This window comes from Taeniopygia guttata, chromosome 4 (genome assembly GCF_048771995.1).
Source record: "Taeniopygia guttata chromosome 4, bTaeGut7.mat, whole genome shotgun sequence".
In the NCBI taxonomy this organism is placed as follows: Eukaryota; Metazoa; Chordata; class Aves; order Passeriformes; family Estrildidae; genus Taeniopygia; species Taeniopygia guttata.
Window position 1 is genome coordinate 43,021,437 of NC_133028.1, and position 9,896 is coordinate 43,031,332.

Sequence of the window (9,896 nt, forward strand, 5' to 3'; positions counted from 1 at the left end):
TTAGATACTCATAAATAATTTCTCATGCCATTAAGGGTTGATTCTGATAGAAGCTTTATTTTACCATTCTTAGGTAAAACTTTGTGTCATGGCTAAGTATATCCATTTTAGTATTTTTTTATTTCCAAAGAAATGTTATCTGAATTGGTATTGTTCATCAATTCTCATCCACTATGTAATCAAGGTGGAAAATTTATACATTTTTAAAATAAGGTCTAAGTATGCATATCAAGGAACAAACAAGTGGTTTTCCCACTAAAGAAAGAGTTTGATTTTATTCTGTTTTTCCTTCATTGTATATATGTTTTACTGGGGGAGCAAGGGGCTATCCTACAGAAAAATTTAGGAAATTTGTAGCTTAGCATAATTGCTACTTTAATATTCAGTGATTTTTTTTTTTAATATCACGCAGCTTGTGGTGTTGTTTCTGTAGTGGACATGAAGGGGCAGTGTAGTGCTGTTGATAAATCTTCCTCTGTGCCATCTTTTCAATCTTTTGTGGAATATAATGTTTAAAATGTGATTATTTTATCTGTTGTGTATATGTGCATTACTTGTAAGAGAGCATGATAATTCTTTTAAGTTAAAGAAATATTCTGGAAATATCAGTACAGTTAAGAACATTGTTGTTTAAAATGAGTCACTGTTTTCTCCTTGACACTGTGTATACTCATGAATATAGATATTATCCATTATTTTTTTAAGACAGTTAGTCTTTAAAGGCTTCCACATGGTAAAACCACATGAAAATTATGGACAAGTGCTGGCAAAGTACAACTAGATTTGAAATATAAAAGGGTATCAACAAAGCAACTTTGACATTATTTTTGCTTGATTGTTTTTTTTTTCACTTTGAGTATTAAAATACATTTGAAGTACTTATTCCTTGTGAATGACACATTCTATATGAATTAACTGACATCCTGCAGAATTGAAATATTGAGAATGCCTGATGTAGTTTTACCCAGCAGAATAAATTAGTATCCAAAGGAGGCATTTTGTCAATGTCTCTTGAAACCATTTCACCATTCCATTTTAAATGTTCTAGAATAAGTGGGGCTTTCCTTGTTCATTGGTACTGCTTTAGTATCCCATGACCATAGTCTGAGAAGCTAAATAATGATACTGAGCAGCTCAGGCTCCTTTGAAGATACCAAGGTATACCTGGGTTAGTGACATAGCAAATAGTAGTATCATATTCTTTCCTCCTGGAGTGCTGATGAGCTGAAGAAATACATGTTTCTGGAAACAACAAAAGTAATTCTGGCAGTTAATTTTTGCACGGCTTCAAGTGTTGTACCTTCTCTCATAATAAACCACTTTAATTTGCTTAGTGTTTTTAAGCTAACAGCTTTCATCATGGTGCATATTAAACAATTCAGAGAGCAGAATTAAAATAAGAATTGAGTGATATTTGTGCTAAATTTTAAGTACAGAAAATTATGGGAATCACTGATAATTGTAATGACTATCAATAAGTATATAAACTGATTTTTAACACTCTTTTAGCCAGTAGGTAATTTATGATTAATTCATCATTAGCTAACATTTTATGCATCTCTGTATGTTGAATATGTCTGTTACCTGTTTTTTTAATTCCATAAAGTTTTTATGAGTTCCTGAAGGTGCTTAAAAGATGAAAAATATTTTTAATGTGTGCTAGAATTCTCCAGGAAAGATCAAAGTACATGTTCTTTAACCTAAATTCAATAGATTTGACTTACATTAAAATTTGAAATAAGGTAGAGACTTACAGTGAATGTCAGTAGTGGGGGTTTTTCTTCTATTACTTCTTCCATTACTACAAGGTTATGGTAGACATGAGCAATAAAAATATCATCTATGAGTACCATTGTATAGCTGCATGACAAGCTCTTTCATGCCCTGAGAAAATTGCTTTTTCTTTTTGTTTATTCTGTGATCAGCAGTGAACAAAAGCCAGTAACAGATTATTTGTCCTGTTTAACTCTCTAAATGCAATGTATAAAGGTTAAAAGATTGTTTGCTTTCTTAGGAGCTTCATTGTAATGACCTTAGAAGTAAGTATACTTTTTTCACCCAGATAGAAGGTTTCATTCTTCATTACTTTTAGAAACAATATAGTATTTTTATTGCAGTATGTCTTAGTGGATGAATCTTTGAAAAACATCTTACTAGACTTACTTGACACTAAAGACAAATGTTAGGATGCTGAGGGATTGTAACAATAAAGCTTTTTAATTAGGAATTTAATTCCCCAAACCCTATGTTATCAAACTTTTGACAGAGCACTTGTTTGGGCAGTGTCAATACACCATCTTTTCCCATGTTTTTCTTTGAAAGTGTTAGGATCCAATTCTTCAAAAGCAGCAGTAACACGCTAGATGCTGATGGGAAATTGCAAACAGGAAAAAAATTCCTGTATTTTCACTTCAGCTTTATGTATCAAAACTGCATGCATCTTTCACATCTGCCACTAGACAGATGTGTGTAATTTCAAGTGCAAAAGTGCATGTGCCATTTTAATACTTTATGCAAACAGTGTCTATCAAATTAGCTACTTGTATAAACAAATACTCAACTGCATGCCTTGTATGCATGTCAGCTGAATGCAGTTACACACAAATTTTCTTAAAAGCAAGTGTCTTTTATGCTCACTGCTTAAAAAGCTTGTCAGTGTCTGGAGGGTAGCGTGAATATTGTCAGCATTTAAATAAATGTCTTTAACAAATGGATAGACTGAGAGGGCTATTATGCAAAAAGTTAATAGATAGTATGGTTCTTGTTGGTCACACATGCTGAAAGTACCAGAGACTGAAGTAGGAGAGTGTGTTCCTGTTCTTAAGGACTTCCCCCACCCCCGGCAAATGAAGAGATTTGTTAATGAATGGAAGACTTTCATTAACAAGTTGCCTCCTTTAAAAACTTACTGAACTTGCAAATGATCAGAATCGCATTTGGCATATCATTAATACAGGATGAGTAAGCCTTAGAAAATTTGAAGAATTGGTTCATGCAGTTTCAACAAAAGTACTTTAGAATTTGGGCTTTTCTTTGGTAGCCTGTGCCCTTTTGGTCTCTTTTCATTTTCTTGCTATCTGTGTAGACCCTTTACATTTTTTCCAAACCTCCCCCCACCCCTGCTCAATAGCTAATCTGCTAAATTCATGCTACAACTGCCTCATTGAGTGGATGCGTTGTTCTGCCCGCTTCGTACCAGCTTTGTTACTGTGCAGTATTTTTCAGCTGTTTGTGCTCATTACCATACAGCTGGTATTTAGAGGAGAGAGGGAAGCAGGCAGAAGCTTTACTGTCTGCAAGTATAAGAAGCTCTTTTGCAAATGGGGTACTGGCAGATGGGGCATGTGTTTAAACGGGTTTTGCTGATAACAGACTGCATTAAAAATCATTCTGAGAAAGTCTAAGGTCAGCCCCATGAATTCAGAACTTGAGAGGTATTCAGCTTTTGGAAGACCTTTATAGAATATTAATTAAGCCAGGTCCATGAAAGTGACAAATGGATTGTTTGCAAAAATGTTAGATACTATCCTGCTGCCCTCACTTCACAGTTCATTTCCTTCAGCATCCCCTGATTTGCTTTGTGGGTTTTTTTAAAAACATAGGATTGTATATACTGTGTTCATGATCAGGGCTGTTGCCAAAACAAATGAGTGAACAAACAGTAAAATCCCAGATCTCATGAAAGGAAAAATAATTTTCCTTTTGATGTTTTGACTGAACTTTGCATTATGTACAATTATATAAACCTTTGCCAGAAACCAACCCTTTACATACACATGGAAATTGATTCTCTTGCTAGCAGAATGAGTAGCACTGCACTGGCTGAGGTGATCTGAAGAGATAATTGAACTAAGTTTGTGTCTAGAGCCAGTACATCTTCTACCAGCTCTACTTGCTGTAGCTGAGAAGGTCTCAGGGAGAACAAGCTTTAGGACTTCCAGGCCTGCAATGGAAGTTGGAAAATACAAGGCTAAGTGCAAGCTGGGAACAGGTGTTCTGCATTTAGACATATTAGTCAATCATTTACTGTCTGAAATACAAGGTAATTGGTATGTGCTAACACAGCTCTGTGTGGGTCTAGTGCCTGGCCCTTGTAACAGGATCATCAAATTCCTGGCTTCCTTCTGGAATTCGGTGCATTTTGGCATTGCTCTGAGCCCCTTGGGACGCCCAGGGGTGACTAAGCAGTCACCTTGCACAGATGGAGCGCTCTGACAGCTGATAAAGGATGGAAACACTGGTGGGTTAACATTCTTCAGAGTACCCACACAGTCTCTGACTCTCTCAGTCCTAATCCTCCAGGAAAAGCTACAGAATGCTTTCCAAAGCATTGAGGCTGGGACAATAAAACCATAGAGTCAATAGAGCTATTGATTTCATGGGATGCTATAATCTTGGGGTTCTTTCCCCTTGTTTTACCTCTTTCTTTGCCATTGGAGACAAATTCCTCCTTCATTACTGCCCTTTCTGCTCAGTGGGAACCAGCAAGTCTCAGATGTGTACCTAAAATGTACACCAGGTGTACCAGGTCTACGTTATCAGCTCAACATTTTGATCTCCTTGCCTGTCCCCATCCCAGCTGTTTTATTTGGGATAGTGAAAAATTCTACCAGTGCCCATAAACCTTCCTTTACTGATAATAAGGAGGTGTGCTGTATTTGTAGATGTTGGTCCTGCAGCACAGCAAATAACTGTAGTGTGGAAAGCCAGTGCCTGGCAGTGAGAAGATGAGCTCTTATTCCAGACCAGTTAACAGATGTATATACAATTTAGGCCACATTTTTATGTTCTTGAGAGAAGAAATCAAGATACTTCTTATCTACTTAACTATTGACCAGAGCTGTATTTCAAGAATAGTTACAAAACATCAAGAGGTTTTAAAGAGCAGCACTGTTCAGCTGCAAAATTCCATTGCTTCTCTATAGTGTGAGCTAACACACTAAGATGTGATATGAAGAGTTCTGCTTTTAATGAGTTAGTAATTGCATTCAAAATTACATTGAGGACACTGAAGCGCAGCTTTATATGAGTTTTGAGTTGCAAGTGAAATGCTGTTCACTGGTTAGCTTCCACATCAGAAGCACATTCACTCTGAGTTTGTCAAGAGCAGAGTGGGGAATTCACTAACTGCAACTTACTCAAACTCTTTAAATCAAATATAATTTAGTAGAGTTTTTGATGAGTATTGAAGTATAGCAAAAAAAAATAAAGGCCAAAAAAAGTAAAGGCGCTGTTGTGATAGCTGCTGCAGCAGGGGTAGTTCCCCTCCACCCCCTGAATTTATAAACTCTAGCACTTTGCCTTCACACATCTATCTTCAAGTGCAGTTATACGAAAGTGCAAGAAGAGATTACGAACAGCTGCCATCTTCTGAATCCAACTGTGCTTCCTGGAGACTTTATTTGCACACCTCTGCCTCCAGCCCACCTTCCTGCTTTCTCCCTCTTTTTCCAGTACTGTCTAGTAGTCTGCCAGAAGTTATTTCCTTCCTTCAGCTTTGCTGGCAAATGGATCCTGTAAATGATCTAACTTGCTTTAGGCAAAGTTAGTTAAGTTTAAAAGGCTATCAAAAGTGATTTAAGCTACCTGCAAAATGTTTTGCATGAAGGAGATGAAAGAGCAGCAGAGCTCTAAGGTCAGTAACCTCTTGCAGAAAGGTAATAAAATACCCAGGGGAACATCTTTAACTGGCCAAGTGAACTTGTGTCTGTGGTGCATGAAGAGCAGATGTAAGAGCTGCTGTCACTGTAAAGGCCCTCCTGCAACTGCCTGTGCTAGTGTCACTGCTTTGATTAAAAATCACATGCTGGAGGTTGTAGACAGACGTTCGCTTGGCTAAAATCCATGCCACTGGAAGCCTTCATCTCCCCCAGGCAGGTTCCTATTGCCCCTTTGGTGGTAATTACGGCCACACTGGAGCCAGCAGAGCTCCCACACTAGCTGTGGAGCAATCAGCCAGAAAATCTTAGCCAATTTAAATGGGTGATTTGCACTAACCCAGCTAATTTAACATAAAGTGGATTTATTGTTCCTTTGGTTCTGCAGTGGGGACAGCAGCATCTTCTGTTGGCACAGCTAAACATGGGGGAGCCATGGTACAAATGCTGTGTGGTCTCCAGGTGTGCCAAATGGCCAGCTTCTTAAGTAACAACCCCACTCAGCACTGTGGCCAACCATGTGGCTTCAGTTTAGGTTTTCGGTGAGGTGGTTTGATGAGTAGAGGTGAACAAAAGGCTGTGTGAGTATATTTCAGAAGTCCTTTTAGCTAAATTAAGAAGCACAAGCATAAATTAATGAGGCAGTTTGTTCTTCCATAGCAGACAGGACTAGGTACTTTTGAGTCTGTGGATAGGTGGTAACACAGAACTTTATCATCTAAGTCTGAGTATCATCTAAGTTTTTAAGTATCATGTAACTTCAACGTTAATTTGAATTAAGTTCATATGTAAAACTAATTCAGTGGGAGTGTTTGGATGGTAAATAATTAAGGTTTTGCTCTAAAAGAAGTCAGAGTGTATAGATAAGTTTTTCATATTAAATACAAAATTATTAAATTCATGGTATAAGTTAGAATCTCCCAGATCTATGATGTCATCTTTGTGGTAGGGAATCTCATGACTGGGATTTCTGAAAAGCAAATTACATTTAATGCAATTTCTTTGTATTGTAATTTTTATAGGTATATTGTTTGTGTTCTCCACATAATTTAAAAAATAATGCATGTGAAAACTAATGTGTTATGTAATGGCTAATAAATGTTTGGTTCTCAGAACGGATACACAACTTTGAATGGACTCAGATCTCTAGCTATCTGTCTTTGCCTGTTACACTGTCTACACATGAGTTTTATGATAAAGTTTGTGGTAAGATGTAAAGTGCCCATAAGGTAATAGATGCAGTAAAAGCTACAAGAAACTTTGCTAATAAGCAGACAGAGAGCAGGCACCACTGTGGATGAAACATAATTAAGCTCCATCCAAAACCTCATCCCACTAAAGATATTTTACACTGATTTGTTTTAGAAAAGTTCATGATAAAACCTTCGGTTAACTGGAAACAGTGGAGAAATCAGTGTAATGAGCAATCAACATCGGAAGCAACTGACTGGCAGTGAGAGCACATCAAAGACATTTTTCAGAGAAAGGATGGAAATTACTGAAACTTCACAGTGTTCAGAGACATTGTGGTTCTGTCTTTGTCATGATGAGGTCCTGGGTCTCCTGTGCTGGATGCCTCATTGTGTTTGCAACCTGCGGGCAAAACCTAATTGTCACTTACTGACAACAGAGAATGTCCTCTTGAAGTTTTTTGCTTTTGCGAAAAAGTTTTCTGCTTCCCTAGTAAAAGCCAGACTTTTAGCTCAGTTTTTCTGTTGGGAATATTTCTGCTTTGTAGGACTTTGCTGAGAAGCCTTCAGTGTTGAGTTTTGGACAAATCATCCAAACCAGGGAAGTTATCCAGTTTAAAGAAAGAAAAAAGGACATCAGTCCTGTATCCCTGAACCGTGTTTTAACAGCTAAACTTGAGCTCAGTGAAGCTTCAAGAGGAAGTATTTTTGATGCTTAATATTAGTTAGGAAACCTTCTCCAAAAAATGAGGCAAATTAAAATAATTAGGAAATTGTTGTGGTGTTGGTCCTTCATGTGTATTGTTGAAACACAAGCATAAAAAGGTGTATGGTAGGTGGAAATACCATTAGGCAAGATATACCTGCAACAGTATAAAAGTCCTGAAGGAAGGTGGTTAGTAGCTTTATTCACCAACCTTGCAGTAATTCATGTTGCTAACATATGCCCTTCTCTTGTTTTACATTGGTGCCACTCTCTGCAGTTTCACTCATTGAGTCACCAAGTATCTGTCCATAAGTTTGTTTAAATTAAGTTCTTGGATGTTGTCCTGTAAATATATTATGTAAAGCTGTGCAGAAGTCACAACTGCTGTATTTTTTCTCTTGCTTCAGATCTTGAGTGATTCCTGGAAGCATGTTCAGGTTACCAAGGACCTTATGTAAAAATTCAGCATGGTGCTATAAAGTTTCTTCAGGAAGTCTTTTAGCATAATCCAAATGCATTTACTGTTCTCTTACTGTGTGACTAGTGACTGTTTAAGTCACTTCTGTTGCTGCATCCTGCATTTGGTTTTGGGAGGGAAGAAAGTCCTGATTCACATTAGTTTTGGACATGTATGAATGGAAAGCTGAAGCAAATGCATGCATTTTTTCAGCCTATCATGGTTTCCAGTAAGTGGGGTGGATATACAGTGTCAAAGAAGCCAGCCTGAAGGCCTACACTGAAAAAGAAAACCACGGGGAATGAGTGGTTCTCTGAGAATAAAGTCTATAAAATAATTGAAAATGGCCTTAATTCAAAATAGGAATTGTAAAGAAACAAATACCCTCTGAAGACAATATGAGAAATATGAAGATATCCCCCATTTGTGAGACAGACAAATTATTATGATGGATGTCAGCTGGGAATAATGGAAAGCACTTATTCTGGTCCATGTGAGTTTAGGCACTGTGTACCAGGAAGAGTGAGAGTACAGCCTCCCTTGGCTGCAATGCGGGGAGACACTGAGGTCTTGAAACTGTGGCTAAGAAATTTATTCTGGTTAGCTGAAAACATCATCTGATGAGGAATTTATGAGTAATAGCCATCATGGCTTCAGTTATTTTCAAGGCAGAAGGACAATCATCTTCCTCTTGGTGACAGAAATTTCCTATTGCAGAGTGCACTCTAAATCAGATGAGAAATGTACATCAGGCAGCATGGTTTACCAGGCAGAAATTGAATTTTGGGGTGGCACCTGGTCTGTGGGTACCCATCCTCCCTGGTAATTCATTCAATAGGCTGCTGGTCAACCTTCTTGTGTTGAGGGAATGGGCAAGGGGCAGCAATAAGATTATTATTATTTGGTCTCCCTACTTGTCAGGATTTTAGAGAGAGCTGTCTCACAAAGTTAGCAATAATCTAGGGCAATATGTCATTTTTCAGAGCAGGACAAATACAGAAAACATCTAGTCAGGCTGATGAGGATGGTGGCAAACTGGTTTCATGATTCTGCCTCACCAATAAGATCTGTTATTTCAAAGTTTTTTTCAGTACCATCAGATTCAAAATGATGATTAGCATTTGGACCTGCAAATGCTCTTTGACCTACATTTGGGGAATACAAAAAAATGCTCAATTTAATTGCAGAAGTTCTTTCAGAAGGGATGTAAGAAGTCAGACTTCTTCACTCATGTATTTCTCAATCAAAATCAGGATGGACACTTTTGGAGATCTCGATGTGAACCATGTGTTCATTTTTCTCTCTGTGAGGACCAGTGCAATGGTAGGACTGCATTTTCAGTCCTTCAAGCACCGCACCAGTTGATTCTCTGTGGGAGTTGTCATGTTTCTTATCCATTAAAGCAGACCCCTTAATAGCTCCTATCACTGCCAGGCAAGCTTTGTAAGTTCAGAGTGTCTCTTAAGAGACTTGGTATTATGCATCTAATTCAGAGAAGTATGTCTCAATGCAATCACTATTGCATTGTTTCCAAAGAAAATACAACAATTATCCTTTCCTCTCTGACGCATCAAAGCCCAGCTCATAGGAGAGCTAAATCTCCTGGCAAGAAGGTTGTGGTAAGATTTGCTTTTCAGCTCTAGCAACAGCCAGTGTGCAAAAGCTGACTAAATACCATTGGATTGGCTGTCAGCATTTAGCTGTGCATTCTTGACAGATGTCTGCTCTTTGATATGTTCCCTCTACAAGGGGAACTGCATAGGTTATGTACAATCTTTACAATGCTTTTGGTTGTTGAAACTCAGAGTGAGTCTTTTTTCTAGGGTAGGTAAGAACTACTTATGTCACTATCTGTATACAGTAGGATGGGTAGAAAATTAATCTCT

General features: G+C 37.8%; 1 protein-coding gene across 2 annotated transcripts in view; it reads left to right on the forward strand.

The window, feature by feature from the left end:
• The window catches only part of FBXW7 (F-box and WD repeat domain containing 7), a 175,361-nt gene that overhangs the window by 112,330 nt on the left and 53,135 nt on the right, over positions 1–9,896 (forward strand). The window lies entirely within an intron of this gene.